Genomic DNA, 24036 nt, shown 5'->3' on the forward strand with positions numbered 1-24036 from the left:
CACTGTCACTGGACTTTATTTGGTTTTGATGCTATTTGGACTTTCTTGTGGACCTCACGACTCATTGTGTGTTTACTTTGAAAGGTTTCTTCATTGAACACATATCCCTGAAGCCTATATATATTGGAATCTATCAGTCTTAGAACTGTTATGTTCGAGAGTGGTTGCTCCTTTTCACTTTGCTTTATGCCACTGTATTGAGTTGTATATTGGGAATTTTGATAAAATTATATACTGTATGCTCTTTAGATATTATACTTTCTCCTTATATAGATTGCTTTGTGTTTTCTCTTGTGGGGTGGACAAACAGATGGATGGGTTAGATGGTAGAGTAGCTCAGTGGTTCTCAACCTGGGGTCCCCAGATGTTTTTGGCCTTCAACTCCCAGAAATCTTAACAGCTGGTAAACTGGCTGGGATTCCTGGGAGATGTAGGCCAAAAACATCTGGGGATCCCAGGATGAGAATCACTGGTCATAGCTGGTTGTCTTTCTCCAGAGCTGTGGAGGAAGATAACCCTCTGTTGCGTGCTTTGTCAAGAACTTTTACTACCTAGAATACACCAGGGCTCAGAAGCAGAGGGGGCCCTAGGTAACTTTCAATGGTAAGCAAACTGTATTTTGGCGCCCCCCCCCCCCACACCAACCAATCACTGATATATATTTTCTGTTCGTTGTGGGAGTTCTGTGTGCCATATTTGGTTCAATTCCATCCTTGGTGGAGTTCAGAATGCTCTTTGATTGTAGGTGAACTATACATCCCAGTAACTACAACTCGCATATGTCAAGGTCTATTTTCCCCCAAGAGCGCCCCTGGGCAAAATCAACTATACTGTGAATGCTTACTTTGTGTAATGGGTTGAGCCACCCCTGCTCAGAAGTCAGTTACAAGTACCAGGAAGAAGACCAAACTTACTTTACTGGTGTAAAAAATATTGTTTCTGATTCCTTTCAAACACTCATTTTAAAAGACATTTTTATAGGCATGTTGATTGGGAGTTTCCAAGATTTATGTCATTTTCTTATCAATTCTCAATTCCTCCCCAACTCAATAAACCAATAGGAAAGTAATGTGCAGTACAATTAAGGTTTTCAATTGTTTGTTTTCTCTATAATAATGAGTAATGACAATGGAATACGTTTAAAACATTGCAGTCCATAATGGAAGATATTACTTTTACAAGTTAGCTTTCCAAGATCTATGTTAATTTTTAATGATACAATTTGATTAGTAGGAGCAATTACATAATCTGTCACCCTCACTTCAAGGTTTCCTTTTGCCTCTAAACTTAGCTGTAATCCTTACAGAACCTACAGAAAAAAATGGATTTTTACAGCAACACTGCAGTTTTATAAGTTACATCCCCATCATGAGTTATATCCATTTGCACAGACAGCCACACGTAGAGTTCACCCATCTACATTTTTGGACTATCCTCGGGAAAATGGCTGAGGAAATGCTATGATGAGTGACTGCAATATTCACGACTACATTACACAAGTTTGGTTTAAACTTACAGCCCAAAGTCAACTTACACAAACAGTTCCTCATTGGGAATGCATGACCTATCCATCTTGGCTACGTTTAATGAATGGTTAGTTAGATTAAAATAGATGAGAAGGTTCTTTGACAAGAAAAAAACTCAGCAGGAAAAATGAGAATTTACTGCCTTCATATCTACTATTGTGCCCTGTTGCTAATATCCTACAGCACATAGTAAATTAGCTTTGTATCTTGCTTGCACTTTGTGCCTACAGTATGTTAGGGCAAGCTCTGAGGTGCCTTCCTTCTCAAGAGGTACATAAAAGCAAGCCCATAGCCTAGGGCTATGTGTGTGTGCGCGTGTGTATTACAGAGTCAGCTTTCCCCAAAAATGTTCAAGTTAAAAAAACCTGATATACTCAGGGTTTTTAATTGGTTAGCCAAATCCCCATGCTAGGTCTATGAGAAACAAAATTAGAGTTCCTCCAGAACTGCAAGCACTATCTCAACCAAATTTTGATACCTTTACTCAAGTCTAATGTGCCATCATATCTAAAGTTAGAGTAAAGGTTTTCCCTGACATTCAGTCGTGTCCGACTCTGGGGTGTGGTGCTCATCTCCATTTCCAAGCCAAAGACCTGACATTGTCCATAGACACCTCCAAGGTCATGTGGCCAGCATGACTACATGGAGTGCCGTTACCTTCCCGCCGGAGCAGTACCTATTGATCTACTCACATTTGCATGTTTTCGAACTGCTAGGTTGGCAGAAGCTGGGACTGACAGCAGAAGCTCACACTATTCTCCGGATTCGAACTTTCAACAAGTTCATCAGCTCAGTGGTTTAACCCACTGTGCCACTGGGGGCTCCACTGCAAGCACTATCTTAAGCAAATTTTGACCATTTATTCACATTGTCATTACTTGCAGCAATAGCCAATATAGTGGAAGCAACTAAGTTGGCCTGCTTATAGCTGGCTAGCAAAGCCTAAAGCACCAGGATGGGGGAAGGTGGGTGGTTGAAGACCCTCATGAAGGAGACCAGATTTGGTTGAAGAGGTTTAGTGGAAGACAGGGCCTTTATTGTGGGAACTTCTGCAATAAAGGAGGTGCTGTCTAGACAACATTCTGGACAGTCCTGCATTAATTCTCTACAAACCAGGAAAACCCTGATTTGTAGTGAATTAATTTGATAGTGGATTTATTCCACGCCTTCTTGGAATGGGCGGGATAAATCCACTATCTCCAGTGTCTGGACTACAGTCCAAGCACATTCACTTCACTTCACTTATTTCTTAATTAGTCGCTCTCCACCAAGGTGCTCCAAGCGACTTACAATCTAAAATAGCATTTACACAATATAAAAACATTCAACATAAAAACATTCAATAGTGACTATTTGGCAAATTAGATCTGATTACTTAAATGCACAACCAAACAGCCAAGTCTTGAGTGCCTTTACCAAAGGTCACAACTCCAACATTGCTCTAATGTATGGAGACAATGAGTTCCACAGAATTGGAGCATAGTTCGAAAAAGCTCTATGCCTTGTAGCTTCCAGGTGTACCTCCCTAGGGCCCGGTATGTATAGGAGATTTTCCTGGGTGGATCGAGGTGACCACTGATGGAGAAAAGGAATGAGGTGGTCCCTAAGATATAAAGGTCCATGGCCATTTTGACCTCTAAATGTTAGAATCAGCATCTTGTAAAAGATCCAATGTTATATTGGTAGCCAATGCATTTGTTCCAGAATCAGTGTAATATGGGATCTTATAGATGATCCCGCTAGCAGCCTGGCCACCGCATTTTAGACCATCCGAATCTTCTGGGTTGTTGACTTCGGAAGGCTGGCATATAAGACGTTGCAATAGTCCAACCTCGTGGTGACTGTTGCGTGGATTACTGTTGCCAATGCTTCTACCAAAAGGTAGGATGCCAATTTCCTTGCCTGGCGAAGATGAAAAAAGGCCTGCTTACTAGGCCTGGGTAACAACGCAAAAATTTGTTTCTAAAATCGATTTGTAATTGGGGTTTTTTTTTGTTTCGATATTTAAAATAATTACAAAATTTTCCAAAAAAAAGGTTCGGTATTTACGAAATTTCGTAAATATTTACAAAACATTTTGTAAAGATGGCACCCTTTTTTTTCCAATATTTTTTCAATATTTTTTAAATTTAATTATTAATTTAGTAGAATAGGGAGGAGAAATTAAAATTATTATTAAGGAGGGAAGGCAGGCACTCACTCTGGCGGGCCCTCTCACTCGCCGCTCGCTCGCCGCTCGCTCGCCCCTCTCGCTCGCCGCTCGCTCGCCCCTCTCGCTCGCCCTCTCGCTCGCTTGCTCAGCCGGCGCCGAGAGAGGAGAGCTCCCAGCAAGCATCGGCAGGCGGCCATCTTACGTATTTCCGAAATGGACGGAAATACAAAATTTTTTGGCGCCTGCCGTTTCGATATTTAAAAACACTTCCAGGTTAAAAAAAAAGTTTTGTAATCGTTTCGTAATTCAAAAATTAACGAATTTTTTAACGAATTACGAATTAACGAAACGAATTGCCCAGCCCTACTGCTTACTTATGGCAGTGATCTTACTTATGGCAGTCATGCTTACTTATGGCAGTCTGATCTCTCTTTTCGATAGAGTTACAAGCTGGGTAGATGCGGGAAATGCCGTGGATGTAGCATACCTGGATTTCAGTAAGGCCTCCAACAAGGTCCCCCATGACCTTCTGGCAAACAAACTAGTCCAATGTGGGCTGGGAAAAACTACGGTGAGGTGGATCTGTAATTGGTTAAATGGAACGAACCCAGAGGGTGCTCACCAATGCTTCCTCTTCATCCTGGAAAGAAGTGACGAGCGGAGTGCCGCAGGGTCCATCCTAGGCCCGGTCCTGTTCAACATCTTTATTAATGACTTAGATGAAGGGTTAGAAGGCAGGATCATCAAGTTTGCAGATGACACCAAATTGGGAGGGATAGCCAATACTCCAGAGGACAGGAGCAGGATTCAAAACGATCTTGATAGATTAGAGAGATGGGCCAAAACTAACAAAATGAAGTTCAACAGTGACAAATGCAAGATACTCCACTTAGGCAGAAGAAACGAAATGCAAAGATACAGAATGGGGGACGCCTGGCTTGAGAGCAGTACATGTGAAAAAGATCTTGGAGTCCTCGTGGACAACAAGTTAAACATGAGCCAACAATGTGATGTGGCGGCAAAAAAAGCCAACGGGATTTTGGCCTGCATCAATAGGAGCATAGTGTCTACATCTAGGGAAGTAATGCTACCCCTCTATTCTGCTTTGGTTAGACCACACCTGAAATATTGTGTCCAATTCTGGGCACTATAGTTCAAGTGAGATATTGACAAGCTGGAATGTGTCCAGAGGAGGGCGACTAAAATGATAAAGGGTCTGGAGAACAAGCCCTATGAGGAGCGTCTTCAAGAGCTGGGCATGTTTAGCCTGAAGAAGAGAAAGTTGAGGGGAGATATGATAGCCATGTATAAATATGTGAGAGGAAGCCACAGGGAGGAGGGAGCAAGCTTTTTTTCTGCTTCCTTGGAGACTAGGATGCAGAACAATGGCTTCAAACTACAAGAGAGGAGATTCCATCTCAACATGAGGAAGAACTTCCTGACTGTGAGAGCCATTCAGCAGTGGAACTCTTTGCCCCGGAGTGTGGTGGAGGCTCCTTCTTTGGAAGCTTTTAAACAGAGGCTGGATGGCCATCTGTCAGGGGTGATTTGAATACAATATTCCTACTTCTTGGCAGGGAGTTGGACTGGATGGCCCATGAGGTCTCTTCCAACTCTTTGATTCTATGATTCTATCTGGGCCTCCATCATCAGCGATGAGTCCAACACAATCCCAAGGCTTTTAACAGTAGCAGACGGAACTAGAGCTTCCCCATCGAAATCAGGCAGAGACTGGATTAATTCTGGTGGCTGGCCAGGCCAGAGTATCTCAGTTTTAGCAGGATTCACTTTTAGTCTGCTCGCTCACAGCCAACTCATCACTGCTTCCAAACACAGCCTAAAGTTCTCAGGAATCACGGTTGTCCCAGGTTCGAGACGCAAGAGTAGCTGGGTATCATCTGCATACTGGTAGCACTCTATGCCAAAGCTCCACACCAGTCCAGCAAGTGGCTGGACGTAGATGTTAAGTAACAGGGGCAAGAGGATTCCCCAGTAAACTGCATACAAATGACACACCAAGAGAGCGGGGGAAGGAAAATCACTCCCCCCCCCCCCCCCACTCTCCTGACACATCATTTGTACATGCCGGGAGAGCTGCTCCGGGGGGAAACTGCAGGCCTGATAAGTTCTTTTTACTTTTCAAAAGGGTCTGGGGGCTTGGGGAGAGGGGGATAGGGCCTCCACATATTCTCTTGGGCTAGTCCCAAAAGAATGTGTGGACACCCACCTCAGAAAATGCATGCTTTCTGAGTTGGGTGTGGACAGCCCTCCAGGAAAAATCACATTATTTAAATGCTGATTCTCCTGAGATAAAGGCCTGTCTGGATCCGGCCCCACTTTCTGTTTGCTGAACTCCAGAGACTGAAGAGGCAGCTATGTAGTTAGCAGCTGTTAACTTCACCTCTGATCAAACAAAAGCCCCATCTCCTTAGATCATGTGTTTAGAGAAAGTATGTGGTCTAAAACAAAACAAAATAACCCAGAGAAGCTCCGCACAGAATTAATAGTGGAATTTCATACTGGACATACATCTTCTGCTGAAAGATATTTGGGTTTTTTTGGTGTTTTTTTTTTTTGTCACGTCAGGAGTGACTTGAGAAACTTCAAGTCGCTTCTGGTGTGAGAGAATTGGCTGTCTGCAAGGACGTTGCGCAGGGGACGCCCGGATGATTTTGATGTTTTTATCATCCTTGTGGGAGGCTTCTCTCATGTCCCCACATGAGGAGCTGGAGCTGATAGAGGGAGCTCATCCGCCTCTCCCCAGATTCGAACCTGCGACCTGTTGGTCTTCAGTCCTGCCGGCACAGGGGTTTAACCCACTGCACCACCAGGGGCTCCAAGATATCCGTGATTTGAAGAGAACACTTTTATTGCCTTCTGGAGTCATCTCTACATTTAGTTTTAGGCACCTTCATTTGGGAATGCTGACTTGATTGAAAAAAGGGTTAGATTAGAAAGTAATGGCTAAACAGCTGTGTGAATTCAATCCCATGGCTATTTCTCAGTTGAGAATCATTACAATTTTCCACAAATGGAACAAGCACTGCTTCTGTTGCTCATTGTGTTGTTTGAAATCCAAAGCACACAAGAAAAAAAATTGCCCAGCTCCACCCGTCTCACGGCCTTCTTCCCATTGGATGGAGTCAAGGGCTTTTGCTCAACAAATGAGAGCAATCAGCCGCTAAATGGCTTCTTCCCACAATTCATTTCAGCCTTTGGAGTTTATCAAGCAAAAGACAAAGTGTGTTAATTTCCAGCAGATAATTCTTCCAGATGTCCATGGGTCTTCAGTACTCAGCACACAGACCCGTAAAACATGTTTGTGTATGCTTTCTATAATTCATCACCCTGCCTATAAATCTTTGAGATATCCCATAAACAAAGCAAGAAGCAAAATGTAGCAGCGAACAGTCAGTAAGATACTTTCAGCCGCATTGGTTTTGGGGAAATATAGATTTTCAGCAGTATGATAGGGAGATAATGTATGATGGAGTTTGTTTCAGCTAGATGGAGAAAGTGCTTTCCTCTGACAACAGATTAAAAAGGAAAATAGGCTATTATCGGAGTACTTTTCAAAGACAGAGAGACTTGGAAAGTAAGTACTAGCATTTATTTATTATTTATTTATTTCTGTCACTTTTACCCCGCCCTTCTCACCCCCGAGGGGGGACTCAGGGCGGCTTACAGGGGAAGGCACAATTCGATGCCTTTATCACATATACATACATATATAAACAAATTAAACAATTACAAATTAAGAATTTAAAACATCAATACACATTAATACAATAACACAGCAGTAGGTTAATCCTGAGTTCAGCGTTCGAGGTTTCATAAGTCCATTCCATCTCAACAAGTTCCAGCTCGTCATTAGGTTTTCTTTAGCTGCCCGGGTGTCCAAATGCCTGGTCCCATATCCAGGTTTCCCATATCCAGCATCAAGGCTCTGTTTATGCCACACTAATAATAACAAAAGCAGTAGCAGCAGCAATAACAGTTGAAATTCTGTGTCACTGAAGAGTGTTCTGCAACCTATATAAATTATGAATATTGAACAAATGGTCTAATTTGTTTTATTTTACATAATTTATTCTGTAATTTGCACTGTTTTGCATAATTTATTCTTGTTTTTCTAGGCACGAGGGCCAAGGAGACATGCAAGCACCTTGAATTCTACCTCTAGCCATTGGAAATGTTGTTGAGCTCTCCATTCACCCCTGTTCCCATTCCCATGTGATTTCTACATACATTATCTGTGAAGCATGGCTGACAGCTAAAACATTGCTCTTAAAAAATTTGAAAAGTTATACTTCTTACAGTATTATAGACTGCTGCTGTGATAAATCTTTGTGGAACCGAAGCATATGTATCTACAACATCCTGAAATATAACTAGCTGTTTTGGCACTCTGATTTTGGCAGGCTGAGTACATTAGACTACCTGAATAAAGACCTGCGGATGCTGAGGAATGCCTGGCGAGCTTCGCTAACTGCAAATGTTTCGAGGCAGTATTCAGGAATCTCACCAGGTTGTGTCACAAAAACCTGCTAATAAGAATTGAAAAGTAAACTCTGGTAAGAATTGGGACAGTGACAACAGAAATGTTTACGAAGTTAAGAAGGAAGTCAATATAAGATCAACAACAATCAAGAAGAATCAACATCTGACCAGGAAACTGAGATGGAGCCAGGATGGAAGAAGTCTATCATTAATTTACAGCTTTGGGACTATATCAGCAGAATATTCTTATAAAAGACTCAGTCTAATAATGCTCAAAGTGGAACAGATCTGAGGAGTCTGGTCTGCCTGCTATGCTCTGCTCCATGAGAACGAGAGAGATAGTGTACATATAGAGAGTGGCAGATTTGCACGGGAGCAGTCTGGACACTTTGGAACTTCTTTCTCAAGGGAAGAAGTGTGCTTTTGGAGTCTTACATCTTGTGCAGGGAGTCAGGTTCTGCTGTATGGAAAACAGAGATCTGGTCCTTGGCATTGTGCTTAGGAAAAGAAGTTTTGGCATTTTGGTGTTATGAAGTTATGGCATTATGGAAGTTTTGAAACTGTAACTGTAAGTTGTATAGAATCTGAATGTCTGTATGTCTAAATGTTTTACTGTAATCTGATATACCCTCTCACAATGGAAATTGCAATAAAAAAGAACCTATGCTTTAAAGTGACGGATTGGAGGAGCTGTCCATCGCTCCATTGCCATGGACCGATCACCACCTGATCAGATTTAGACTAACTGTGCCTTCTAACCTCCGCAGGGGTGGTGGACCCATTAGAATGGTCCGCCCCAGGAGACTTATGGATCCAAATGGTTTTCTGACGGCTCTTGGGGATTTTTCCACCTCCTTGGCAGGTGACTCTGTCGATGCCCTGGTCTCCTGCTGGAATAGTGAGTTGACCAGGGCAATTGACACAATCGCTCCGGAACGCCCCCTCTCGAGTAACCGAGCTAAACCAGCCCCTTGGTTTACTGAGGAGCTGGCAGCGATGAAGCGAAAGAAGAGGAGGCTAGAGTGTGTGTGGCGCCAGAACCCCACCAATCCAGCCCAAACACACCTGAATGCCTTTTTAAGGTCCTGCGGTGTGGCAATAGCGGCAGCTCAAAAAACATCTATCACAGCCAATATTGCATCCGCGAAGAATCGTCCAGCGGAGCTCTTCCGAGTTGTCAGGGGCCTGTTAAACCCGCCAAAATGCGAGACCCCAGACAACTCGGTGGCTCGCTGTGAAGCATTTGCTCGATTCTTCACGGATAAAATTGAGCGGATTCGGTCAGGCTTTGACGTCATGTTAACGGCAGTCTCTGGGGATGTAATGAGAACATCTGCTTGTCCAGCTTTGTTGGATTCGTTTCAATTGGTTCAGCTTGAGGATGTGGACAGGATCCTTGGAGAGGTGCGACCCACCACATGCATCCTAGACCCCTGCCCATCCTGGCTAATAAAAGAAGCCAGAGGGGGTTTGGCAGAGTGGGTGAAGGTGATGGTTAACACCTCCTTACAGGAAGGAAAATTTCCAGCGAGTCTAAAACAGGCTGTTATAAAACCGCTGTTGAAGAAACCATCACTGGACCCCACTCAATTTGACAACTATCGGCCAGTTTCCAATCTCCCCTACTTGGGCAAAGTCATGGAACGTGTGGTGGCAGCACAACTCCAGGGGTTTCTGGTAGACACTGATTATCTAGATCCGGCACAGTCTGGCTTCAGGCCGGGACATGGAACTGAGACAGCCTTGGTCGCCTTGGTAGATGATCTGCGCAGGGAGCTAGACAGGGGGAGTGTGTCCCTGTTAGTTCTGCTGGACCTCTCAGCGGCCTTCGATACCGTCGATCACGGTATCCTTCTGGGGCGCCTCATGGATATGGGGCTCGGAGGCACTGCTCTGCAGTGGCTCCGATCCTTCCTTGAGGGTCGATCCCAGAAGGTGTTACTGGGTGACACCTGTTCGGCCCCACAACCGTTGTTGTGTGGAGTCCCACAGGGTTCTATTCTGTCCCCGATGTTATTTAACATCTACATGAAGCCGCTGGGGGAGATCATTCGGAGTTTCGGACTAAGATGTTATCTCTATGCAGATGATGTCCAAATCTGTCACTCCTTCCCACCTGTCACCAAGGAGGCTGTCCAGACCTTGAACCGGTGCTTGGCTGCTGTGTCGGACTGGATGAGAGCTAACAAATTGAAATTGAATCCAGACAAGACAGAGGTCCTACTGGTCAGTCGGAAGGCCGAACAGGGTATAGGGTTACAGCCTGTGTTAGATGGGGTTACACTCCCCCTGAAGACGCAGGTTCGCAGCTTGGGAGTGATCCTGGACTCACCGCTGAGCCTGGAACCCCAGGTCTCGGCGGTGGCCGGGAGAGCTTTTGCACAACTAAAACTTGTGCGCCAGCTGCGCCCGTACCTTGGGAAGTCGGACTTGGCCACGGTGGTCCACGCTCTTGTTACATCCCGATTGGATTACTGCAACGCACTCTACGTGGGGCTGCCTTTGAAGACTGCTCGGAAACTCCAACTGATCCAGCGTGAGGCAGCCAGATTGCTCACTGGGGCGACATACAGGGAGCACACCACCCCCCTGTTGTGTCAGCTCCACTGGCTGCCGATCCAATTCCGAGCACAATTCAAAGTGCTGGTTTTGACCTATAAAACCCTAAACGGTTCCGGCCCAGTGTATCTATCCGAACGGATCTCCCTCTACGTCCCACCTCGGAACCTAAGATCCTCTGGGGAGGCCCTGCTCGCGACCCCGCCTCTTTCACAAGTGAGATTGGCGGGGACGGGGAGCAGGGCCTTCTCGGCGGTGGCCCCCCGCCTGTGGAACTCGCTCCCCGGGGAGATTAGATCGGCAACGTCCCTTCTCTCATTTAGGAAGAGGCTGAAGACCTGGATGTGGGACCAGGCGTTTGGACACTCAGGCAGTTAAAGAAAGATTTGATGACGAGCTGGAACTGGACAAGAGGATTTACGGAACCCCGAACTCTGAGCTCAGGATTAGCCTACTATTGTGTTTATGGTGTTGCTATGTATTGATGATTTAATTTAATTTGTAATTGCTTAATTGTTTTTATATATGTATGTATATGTGATAAGGCATCGAATTGTGCCTTTCTCTGTAAGCCGCCCTGAGTCCCCCCTAGGGGGTGAGAAGGGCGGGGTAAAAGTGACAGAAATAATAAATAATAAAGTCATTGAAAAGGCGGCTAGGTTGCTAACTGGGGCGCTTTACAGGGAGCAGTCAACCCTCCTGTTCAAGGAGCTCCACTGGCTGCCATTCATTTACTGGACCCAATTCAAGGTGCAGGTTCTTACCTACAAAGCCCTGAACAATTTGGGACCCACCTACCTGCATGACGGCATCTCTGTATACAAACCCACACGATCCCTTCGATCATCCGGGGAGTCCCTGTTCTCCATCCCACCAGCATCGCAGGCGCGGTTGGTGGGGACGAGAGAGAGGGCCTTTTCAGTGGTGGCCCCTTGACTCTGGAACTCACTCCCTAAAGACATCAGACAGGCCCCAACCTTGGCAGTCTTTAGGAGGAGCTTGAAGACATGGTTGTTCCAGTGTGCCTTCACGGAATAATGATCCCATAGCACTTTGTCTTCCAAAGCTCTTTACATTTTTTAGATCTGCTCATATGCCCTTCCACAAACACCACTATCACCTTTTGTCCATGTCCCAGCATTATTTCCATTTTAACTTTACATTTGGCCTTCCCACTGTTTTTAATTGCATGTTGTCTTATTGATAATGTTGTATATTTTATTGTCTATGTTTTTATTTTAATTGCTTGTACTCTTGTTGTTTTGCTTGTATTGTTGTATTTGGGCTCGGCCTCATGTAAGCCGCACCGAGTCCCTTGGGGAGATGGTAGTGGGGTACAAATAAAGTGTTAGTATTATTATTATTAAAACTCATTCATGACAGTTGAAGGCAAATGACATAAGCTTTTATTCTATCTGTTCAGAAGGGGCATTTGTACAGCAGCAGGTGCTCAAAGCGTACAATAGTAAAGCACAAGGAAAAAGCAGCCATCTTTATACATAAGAGTTTTCATGCATTAACACTGCTATAGTTTGAAATTCCTTCCCATTTCCCTGATTGGCCAGCACCAGAAAGCCAGGCGGCATTTCCCAGGCTCCTAGTTGGCCAGAAGGTAGGTCTTAGCCAGTGCATGCCCTGATTGGTGAAGGTGGTGATGGTGCAGCCATCACCACCTTCTTAGCTGGGCAGGGAAGATTCAATTATTCACCTCTTTGGGGAGACTGCCCTGTGGATGCCACTTGGTTTTGGTGTTATGCCCCAATTTAGCTCAGTATTTTTTTTAATAGAGAACATTGTCCCATCACCAGTGCTGATGTTGAATTTTACTTCCAGTTCAGGAGTATTTTTGTGTGAGGAGGAATGCGGCCTTTCTTGTGGCAAAACACCTTGGCCCAATCTTCTTTAGTTTGCAGAGGTAGAAAATAAGAAAAAGCAATTAGAAACAAAATGACGTTGCGTTTCAGTAAGGAAGCTTTGGAACTGAAGAGCCTGAAAATAACACAAAAGCAAGGATGTACCTTGTCCATCATTAAGAGGAGCACAACAAAGATTCAGCCCTAGTCACTTGTTGTCCCAAGGTTACAGAAAGATGGAATAATAGCTGCCAGTAGATTCTAGGCCTGGGTAACAACGGAAAAATTTGTTTCTAAAATCGATTCGTTTTTTGGGGTTTTTTGCGTTTCGTTATTTAAAATAATTACAAAATTTTCCTTTTAAAAAGCTCGATATTTACGAAATTTCGTAAATGTGAAAAAAATTACAAAACATTAACGAATCGATTTCCGAAACAATAACGAATCGATTCGTTAATGGCGGACGCGACCGCGAAATACGCTAAAAAACCTCCAAAAACTTCTGAAGCTTCCCTCTCCCTCTGTTGTTGACTGTTGGTGTGATATTATAATTTTTTTTCACTAATTAAACAAAAAACAACCATAAAACTTGCCCCAGACATGCGAAAATAATAACAAAACAACCTCAAAACAATAACAAAACGAATACAATAACGAAATATGAAGCATTTACAAAACTATTTAAAAATTCGTTTTTTTAAAAAAAATTGCTCCAGAATGGTTTGTTATCGTTTTGTAATTGAAAAAATTAACGAATTATTAACGAATTACGAATTAACGAAACGAAACTGCCCAGCCCTAGTAGATTCCATGCCAGATGAATGCTAAATCTGCTCTAGAGCTATCCAAGGTGCTGATCATTGGGATATTTGGGGAATAGCATTCAGTACCTTGGAACCCTCCTTTAAAGAAGGAGTGGGCATTCATAGGAGTCCGGAGGGTTGCGGCAGCCCTCTGGAGATCTGGAGGTCGGCACTGTATCATCTTGGTTGTCATTTTGGGTGAATAACAATGAATACAATTCAGAGTAGATTTGTCACACTTTGACATGGAAGCTATCTACTACTATTGTAGGCAAGAGAAAAAACATGTTGTGATTCCATCCATAAACCAAAATATACAAATAAATCTATTCAGAATTCAGAAGGAACTCATAAGTGGGCTTCAGAATGCAATTATTGAACTATACATGAGAAAAGCAATAACTTTGCTGACATTTCCATCTTTATTCATGCTAGAAAGAAGGAGCTAGCATCCTGTTTAGTAGTTATGAGATTGTAAACTGGTTTTATAGTGGACGAACCAAATAAAAGTGAAGGGCTCTCCATTTCCATCCACCCTGACACAAAAACTTATGAGCCAAGGATTGGGGAGAAAGAGTCTCTGGGAGAAATGGTGAACTGTTCACTGCATCTTACCCTTGGAAGAAAGAAAAGCATGAAGGGGAGGACCCTGCAAAAAGGGTGAAGTGGAGCTAAAGCTCTATTGGATTGTATGTATGAATCCACAATAACAGTGTTGGCCTTGGATATGGATCATTGTTATATAGAGGCAGAGGTAGGAACCATAGACCACAAAGGGAAAAGATTCTGCAGTGCCTGCCATAACATTGTATGAAGGTCCCAATTCAAGGTGCAGGTGATCACCTACAAAGCTCGAAACGGTTCAGGACCTGCCTATCTTCGTGACCGCATCCTTCCCTTCAAGCACACACGGTCCTTAAGATCTTCTGGGGATGCTCTTCTCTTGCTCCTATCCCCCATCTCAGGTGCGGTTGGTGGGGACGAAGGAAAGGGCTTTCTCGGTGGTGGCCCCTCATCTCTGGAACTCCCTCCCCAGGCTGGCACCCTCCTTATCCACATTCTGTAAGGAACTAAAGATGTGGATATTTCATTGTGCATTCAATTGGCGATTCCTTGACAGATAATTCATAACCATAACCTGAAGTTCCTATATTTGATTACCACACTTTTAAGTTAAGTTGAAATTATTCTGTTATGATTGCTCTATTCCTATGTTGCTATATATTCTACCCTTTTTTGGCCAGCCTATCTGCTAACTTGTTTGCGTATTGGTCCCCTACCCCCCCCCCCCCCCCCCAAATGAGACTAGAGATATCTCTGTTGTTGCTTAAAGGTAAAGGTAAAGGTTGTCCCCTGACATTAAGTCCAGTCATGTCTGACTCTGGGATGTGGTGCTCATCTCCATTTCTAAGCCGAGGAGTTGGCGTTGTCCGTAGACACCTCCAAGGTCATGTGGCCAGCATGACTGCATGGAGCACCGTTACCTTCCTGTTGGAGCGGTACCTATTGATCTACTCACATTTGCATGTTTTCGAACTGCTAGGTTGGCAGAAGCTAGGGCTGACAGCGGAAGCTCACACCGCTCCCCGGAACTGAACCTGTGACCTTTCGATCAACAAGCTCAGCAGCTCAGTGCTTTAATACACTGCGCCACTGGGGGCTTATTGCTTATGATGCTTATTTATTATTGTTTATGATGATGCTGTTCTTATGTTGTTTTAATATTTTATTGTTCTGTTTTTAATTGTATATTGCCTTGGGCTTGGCCCCATGTAAGCCGCCCCGAGTCCCTTCGGGGAGATGGAATACAGTTCTTCTTCTTATAAGTAATACAGAAACATTGACCAGAGTTACTGGGTTACACTGGAATAATTACACTACTATAGCCACAGCAGCCATGAAAGAAACAAGCTACTAGAGAATTAGGCTGCTCCAGTTTGTCTGCCTTCCCTTGGTAGTTGCTACACAACTTTAGAAGAAGTGCAACTACTGTTGTGAGGCACCAACAGAAATGTGGTCGTTATTAGTGATAATTCTGAAGACTGTGTGATAATCAGGGGTTCACTTTTCCATTTTCAAAGGGACAACAACATAATGAAAATTCGCATGTTAGGAATGTGTTGCCAATAAAATAGCATATACAACCAGAGATAATTTTCAATGGTAAGCAAACAGTATTTTGGCACCCCCCCCCCCCCCAACCAATCACTGATATATATTTTCTGTTCGTCGTGGGAGTTCTGTGTGCCATATTTGGTTCAATTCCATCATTGGTGAAGTTCAGAATGCTCTTTGATTGAAGGTAAACTATACATCCCAGTAACTACAACTCGCATATGTCAAGGTCTATTTTCCCCCAAGAGGGCCTCAAGAGCGCCCCTGGGCAAAATCAACTATACTGCAAATGCTTACTTTGCGTAATGGGTTGAGCCACCCCTGTATACAACTATCCTGCCACTGGCTTTTAAAAATAACATTGAGATTTTTTTCCAATCATATTCTAAACTCTACTAATGAGGAAGTTTTTCCCACTGAGTGTAGTCACTTACTAAATGCTTGGCATTTTAATAATAGAATCTCTTCTTTCTTCAGCTGCATTCCTTTTGGACATTAAAGGTTTATGAATGCATTCGTAAGCAATGCCTGCCCTGCATTTTTTATGATGAGCTAGAAATTAATTCCGTATCCAATGGCATCGGGCTATCCATTTCCTGCATGCCATGTTTCCAAAAGGGTCCATAACTCTCCCCTGACTGCTGACTTACTGAGTTATGGGCTCTTCTGCCTTAGTCACTCTGACTAGTTGCAGAAGAGAAGGCTGTTCTTGAGCTTGCTGTGAGTACACACGTGAACATGTGTGAGATTTCTCTGCTGATTTCGCCCAAAATGACCTTGAGATACTAAAACAAGAAGTCGCTATTTGCATATTAACATATCTAAGGGACGTTAATGGATATAGATCAAATCCACTATCATTAGATAGATTTTCTTTGGAAAGTTCAGATGAATGTTGATTCCATGTCAATTTCCCCCTTCACTCAGGTGATGCCATATTCACATGAAAGAGTTTATAAACTCCAAAGGTTCTTGTATACCTGTTCTGCTTCTTGATGAGCTCCTTTCTCTCATCTTGATCCAGAACTACTTTGTATTCTTGGTTAGAGATTGCGGCTTGTAATATTATCACATTGCTCCCTTGGAATAGTGGGTTGCCTTCAATTACCCTGAATCTAACTTTGAAATTGTTTGTGTGTGTCTGTGTGTGTGTGTAGGGTGTGTGTGTGTGGATTGGGGTTGAAAAGTATATAAACAAGACTAGCTGTACCCGCCACGCGTTGCTGTGACCAACCTTCCCTCCCTCTTTCCTTCCTTCCTTCCCTCTGTCCTTCCTTTCCTCTATTTCTTTCCCTTCCTATTTCTCTTCTTCTTTCTTGCATTTCTACCTGTTTCTATCCCCCTTTATTTGTTCTTTGGTTACATCCTTCCTTCTCTCCTTCCTTCTCTCCTTCCTTCCTTCCTTCCTTCCTTCCTTCCTTCCTTCCTTCCTTCCCTGTCTTTAGTTCCTTCTCTCCTTCCTTCCCTGTCTTTTTCCTTTCACTTTTTTATTTCCTTCTCTCCTTCCTTGCTTCTCTATCTTTCTTTCTTTCCTTTCTTCTTTCCTTCCCTCCTGCCTTCCTTCCCCGCTTCATTCATTCCCTCTTTCCTTCCTTCTCTCATTACTTCTTGACTGTCCCTTTCATTTAATTTGTAATATATATGTATGTATGTAACATATAGTAATCTATATAACAATATATAAAATATTGTATTTATATCTTACACAGAAAGAAGGAAAGGAAGAAGGAAGGAGGGACAGGAAAAGGGAGGGGGGAGGGAAGGAGGGAAGGAAGGAGGGAAAGGAAGGAGGGGGTGAAGAAAGGAGCTAGGAAAGGAAATGAAGGGGAAGGAAATGAAGAAAGGGAAAGAAGGAGGAAAATGAGGGAGGGAGGAAAAGAAGGAAAGGAAGAAGAAAGGAGGGATAGGAAGGAAGGGAAGGAAGGAAAGAAGGAAAGGAAGGAGAAGGATGGAGGGAGGGACAAGAAGGAGGAGAGAAGGAACTAACATATGTATGTAACATATAGTAATCTATATAACAATATATAAAATATTATATTTATATCTTACACAGAAAGAAGGAAAGGAAGAAGGAAGGAGGGACAGGAAAAGGGAGGGGGGAGGGAAGAAGGGAAAGAAGGAAAGGAAGGAGGGAAAGGAAGGAGGGGGATGAAGAAAGGAGGGAGGAAAGGAAATGAAAGGGAAGGAAATGAAGAAAGGGAAAGAAGGAGGAAAAGGAGGGAGGGAGGAAAAGAAGGAAAGGAAGAAGAAAGGAGGGAGAGGAAGGAAGGGAAGGAGGGAAAGAAGGAAAGGAAAAAGAAGGATGGAGGGAGGGACAAGAAGGAAGGAGAGGGGGAGGGAAGGAAGGGGGAAGGAATGAAGAAAAGGAAAAGGGAGGGAGTCCTTTCGTCAGTCTGGATGTTAATAGGAGTGTGTGTGTGTCTGTGTGTGTGTGTGTTAAATGTGTGCTCGTGTTGCCGGAGACAGCTGAGCAGGTCAAACAGAAAGGAAAGAGTTAAAAAAGAAAGAAGGATCTCCAAAGTCCCTCCCCCACCTGCTGGCCTTCCTCGCCTCCTCCTCCCCTTCTTCCACTCATCGGCCCCTTCCTCTTCCAACAGGGAGGAGGAAGAGGAGGAGACTGCCCTCCTGAGATAGCAGGAAAAGAGAAGGGGCTCCATGCAGGAAGCTTCCCCCTCTACTCTCATGGTGCCCACTCTCTCTCTCATGTGTGTGTGTGTGTGTGTGTGTGTGTGTGGCCATGCACGTGCACCTGGCTTTAACAGCCGGCTGTTTCCCCGCGTGTAGGAGGAGGGGGCGTAGCCATGGGTCTCTTTGGAGACATGCAGTTTCTCCTTTGTGGACATGCAGTTCAGAAGTCCTTTCTGATTTTTTTTGTTTTTGTGGTTTTTTTTGAGTGGAGAACATACATTGGGTTGTTAGATGTCTTGAGTCCAAATTTGCTGCCAATTGCCCCAGTGGTTTTTGAGTTCTGTGAATACCACAAATGAACATTACATTTTTATTTATATAGATTAATATCAGGGTTTCTGTATATCTATCTCCTTTTGGGTTTGAAATACTTTACTTACAAAATGATGCATATTATTTCAAGGGGAAATTTTCAGAAGTGTTCGGAGCCAGCCCTATGTAGCACAGCAGCACGTAACATTGAATCACCAGTAAGGTACCAATATTTACATTAAAATGAAGCTAGAAATTGCTGAACCTTTCCATTTTCTCCCATATTCAGATTTTTTACACTTCAAATTATTTCATCTTGGATATGAAGGCATTTGCGAATGTTCGTAATTTCTTCATAAGCAAACAAATGAAGTTATTGACCATCCGCACGTGCCAAATTCAATAGATATAGCTCTTGTTAACAGAGAGAGCAGTTACAATATTGTAACTGTTTCAGGCAAATTTCAGCTCAGGAACCAAAGCTCTCAACGTTTACAGGTTTTATTTAAGAACATAAAGTTATTAGTATAATGTATGTTGTTATACTTGATGAATGAGTAACTGCACAACACATTTATAGGCAAAGCAGTTCAAATATTCTTTCATCCCATTTGTCAATAGACAACTAGTTCCTCTTTGCATATCCCTTCACACCACTTCGCAAGAATGACCTTGAAATTGTTTTCCAGTTACATCCAGTGCTCATAGTACATAGTCAATACAATACAAACAGCTGCATAGAACAAATGGAGAGTAAGCATGGAGAATAAACATAGCAGGGTTCATGCCTCCAACATTGCAATATGGCAGTAAAAGATGGGGAACTTCTAAGGCAGTGGTTCTCAACCTTCCTAATGCTGTGACCACTTAATACACTTCTTCATGCTGTGATGACCCCCAACCATAAAATTATTTTTGTTGCTACTTCATAACTGTCATTTTGCTACTGTTATGAATCATAATGGAAAAATCTGATATGCATGATGTATTTTCATCACTGGACCAAATTTTGCACAACATGCCCAAATTTGAATACTAGTGGGGTTGTGTGTGTGTGGGGGGAGGGGGGGGGGAGGGATGATTTTGTCATTTGGGCATTGTAGTTGCTGGGATTTATAGTTCTCCTACAATCAAAGGGCATTCTGAACTCCACCAATGATGAGATTGAACCAAACTTGACACACAGAAAATACTGGAAGGGTTTGGTTGGCATTGACCTTGGATTTGGGAGTTGTAGTTCACCTACATCCAGAGAGCACTCTGGACTCAAACAATGATAGAGCTGGACCAAACTTGTCATGAATATGCAATATGTCCAAATGTGAACACTGTTGGAGTTGGGGAAGAATAGACCATGGCATTTGGGAGTTGTTGTTGCTGTGATTTATAGTTCACCTACAATCAAGGAGCATTCTGAACCCCACCAACAATAGAATTGGGCCAAACTTTCCACACAGAACCCCCATGATCAACAGAAAATGCTGTGTTTTCTGATGGTATTTGGTGACCCCTCTGACACCCCATTGTGACCCCCCCCCCGGGGTCCTGACCCCCAGGTTGAGAAATGCTGTTCTAAGGAAACAGTGGTAATAGTTCAGTGTGAATAGTTATTTATTTATTGTGTCAGAGGTGAATTGAGAATACAGTTATAATGTATAAAAAAACCACAAACAAATTTAAAAACTTGGCATTATACTAAATGTCCTTTGACCAGAAGCTGGCCACTTCGAGTGCCTCTGGTTCCTGTTTTTATTTTTATTTTGATGCTTAATCCCTTTGTTGAAAGCTTTCTGCTGTTACCATCCATTATTCTGTATTATTTTGATGTGTTTGTACCCATTTCAAGGAATTAAATGGTTGCCTTCTTTTATGTGTAAACCGCCCTGAGTCCTTTTGGGGAAAGAGGGTGGTCTAGAAATAAAGATGATGATGATGATGATGATGATGATGGTGTTGCTGTAAGAAGGTCCTCCATTGTGCATGTGGCAGGGCTCTGACTCCATTGTAGTAAGTGATCTGTGGTTTGACCTTCTCCAAACTCGCATGTTGTGGGCTCCACATTGTAGCCCTATTTCTTAAGGTTAGCTTTTGCATCTCATGATGTCTAGTCAGTGCCTTCCAAGTCACCCAATCTTCTGTGTGTCCAGTGGGGAGTTTCCCATCTGGTATCAGCCACTGATTGAGGTTCTGGGTTTTAACCTGCCACTTTTGGACTCTCGCTTGCTGAGGTGTTTCTGTGAGTATCTCCGTCGGTCTCAGGAAACTATTTCTTGATTTAAGATGTTGGCATGTTGGCTGATATCCAAACAGAGAATAGGCCAGAGATGTCAATGCCTTGGTTCTTTAATTGCTGGCTGCTACTTCCTGGGGGATGTCAGGTGGTGCAATACCAGCTAAATAGTATAATTTCTCCAGCGATGTTGGGCATAGACATCCTGTGATAATGTGGAATGTCTCATTTAGAGCCACATCCACTATTTTAACATGGTGAGATATATTCCACACTGGACGTGCATATTCAACAGCAGAGTAGCAAAGTGCAAGGGCAGATGTTCTTACTGTGTCTGATTGTGATCCCCAGGTTGTGCTAGTCAGAATATATGGGGACTCAAACTTATGATTTAAGCATGTCCATCAATCCTGCATAAATCCATAAGTTCCAGTGTCTACATTTTTAAAAAAAGAAATTCTTTGTACATATCCCAAATATTTGGAGTGTTTGTCATGTCAGGAGCAACTTGAGAAACTGCAAATCACTTCTGGTGTGAGAGAATTGGCCATCTAGAAGGACATCCCAGGGGATGCCCAGATGTTTTTGATGTCTTACCATTCTTGTGGGAGGCTTCTCTCATGCCCCCACAGAAAGAGCTAGAGCTGATAGAGAGAGCTCATCCCTGCTCTCCCCGGATTCGAACCTGCGACATATATATATATATATATATATATATATATATATATATAAGCTGTCCCCTGCCATGCTTTGCTGTTGCCCAGTCTGTGTAGATGTGGTTTGTGTGTGTATATGTGTATAGATGTGGATTTGCACATGCATTGTAATGTATTATTTTTTAGCTTTTTAAGTCCCTTCTGCTGTGTTTTTCAGTGTTTTTAGGAGTGATGGTCACTTGTTGGCCAGGTAGGTGTCTTGTGTCCAAATTTGGAGTCAATTCACACAGTGGTTTTTGAGTTATGTTCATCCCACAAATGAACATTACATTTTTATTTATATAGATATACTAGCTGTACCCGCCACATGTTGCTGTGGCCAACCTTCCCTCTTTCTCTCCTTCTTTCCCTCCTTCCTACCTTAACTCCTTCCTTCCAGTCTTTCCTTCTCTTCTTCCTTCTTTCTCTATCTCTTTACTTCCTTCCCCCTTTTTCTTTCTCTTATCCTGTCTCTCTCTTTTCCTCCTTTTCTCTTTCCTTCTTTCCTTCCCTCCCTCTTTCTCTACATCTTCCCCCTTCCTTTGCTCCCTCTTTCCTTCCTTCTTTCCCTTTTTTCTTTCCTTCTCTCCTTCCTTCCTTCTCTAATTTTCCTTCCTTCCCCCCTTTTCTTTCCCTCCCTCTTTCTTTTCTTCCTTCCTTCTCTACCTCTTTCCTTTCTTCTCTCTTTGCTTCCATGCTTCCTTCTCCCTTTCTTTCTTTCTTTCTTTCTTTCTTTCTTTCTTTCTTTCCCTCCCTCTTTCTTTCCTTTCCTTTCCTTTCCTTTCTTTCGTTTCCCCCCTTTTCCTCCCTTTTTCTTCCCTTCCCTTTCCTTTCCTTTCTTTTCTTTTCCTTTCCTTTCCTTTCTTTCTTTCGTTTCTCCCCTTTCCTCCCTCTTTCTTCCCTTTTTTTTGTATTGTCATTTAGCTTTTCATCATTTAGCTTTTGGGGGCTTTTTAAGTCCCTTCTGCTGTGTTTTTCAGTGTTTTTGTGAGCGAAGGACATACATTGGGTTGTTAGGTGTCTTGTGTCCAAATTTGGTGTCAATTCGTCCAGTGGTTTTTGAGTTCTGTTAATCCCACAAACAAACATTACATTTTTATTTATATAGATATATATCAGAACAAACTTCCACCCATCCTTCATTAACAGTGATATATATCGTATTGTACGATCAGACATATCTCCTTTAGCAAAACCTACTATGTAATTTTTAAATACCTTTGGGAAACAGTGGAATTGTAATTAATTCCTTTGAGTATTCTTTTTCTCTGTAGTACCCAAATATGAGGAAGAAGGGTGCTATGGTACCCCGTGAACAACCCTGCCTGCATGGGAGATCCTGCCTTATGTCCTACAGCCAGATAAGATAAACACCCACTCCCTTCAAGTCCTCTCTGATTCACTGTGTCTGTCTTGATAGCAAAGACTAAGTTGAAAAGCTTAATCCTCTCTTCGGTAAACCTTGTCTCGCTACTGCCAATAAAAATTCATAGAAAGCGGATCAGATTTGATTTTTCAAAAGGGCTCCTTAATTCTGTGTTGAACATCATTCCCTGTTAAGAAATGAAGATTTAGCACATACATGTGGGATTAACTTACTATTCATTTTTATGTAAGAGGCTTCTTTTTTAAAAAAAATCAAGATAACAGGAAAAACCGGCTTGCTTAGTCATTTGATTCAGCAGGCAAATGCAAAAAGTATTTGTTTCCTTTTTCTGATGCATACTATATATGTTTTCTTTTCAAAGGAAACAATACAAGCAAGAGGACAAGTTCTTTAATATAAAATAATCCAAGGATTGAACATTAAATACAACAGGGGTGCTCTGAGTTATACATTAAAGAGCAATACTCTTTAAAGTAGGTCTGAGACTGCGGCTGCAGACAAAATTAGCACTCCTCTAAAGAAGTAAGATTTTCAAAAGATACTTTCCCTTGTAACTGGAGAGCATTTGCAGGGAAAACAAGTCCTTCTGACATAGGGAAGAGTGAATAAAACTACTAGTGGGTCTTGAAAGTTCATTATAGGAAAATGGGAATCCTTTTGCCAACCTTCACGATAGCATCGAAAAATAATAACATAAGATGATAAGAAGAATCAGACCAAAGTCCTCTCTACCGTAGCTTTCAATCTTCATTTATCATACACGAGAATGAAAAATGTCAAGCTTGCTCCCTCTTCAGTAAGATTACAAGAAAAATAAAGTATTTTTGGATGATTTTTCACATTTCAGAAATTTATGGGAAATGTATTTGTGGGGGATAACATATTTGGTACAAACACAAAACTGATTGGAAACAATATATTCTTTCTTACTTACTTAGGTGATCCCTCGTTGTCCGAGTAGGATAATCCTCCAGGGTGGGTCCGTAGGTGACTTTCCAATGACTTTAAAGCATAGTTTCTTTGAGGATGAGGATGCTTGCCATAGATGCAGGCGAAACGTCAGGAGAAATGCCTCTAGAACATGGCCATATAGCCCGAAAAACCCACAAGAACCTATAGGTTCTTTTTATTGCAATTTCGAGTGTGAGAGAGGGTATATCAGATTACCGAAAAACATTTAGGCAAAGAATGACATTAGACATACAGATTATATGCAACTATATTGGATGTTCAACACCTTACAGATACACTGAACTAACAAACAGACAAAGGGGAA

Source organism: Anolis sagrei, chromosome 4 (genome assembly GCF_037176765.1).
Source record: "Anolis sagrei isolate rAnoSag1 chromosome 4, rAnoSag1.mat, whole genome shotgun sequence".
Taxonomy (NCBI): domain Eukaryota; kingdom Metazoa; phylum Chordata; class Lepidosauria; order Squamata; family Dactyloidae; genus Anolis; species Anolis sagrei.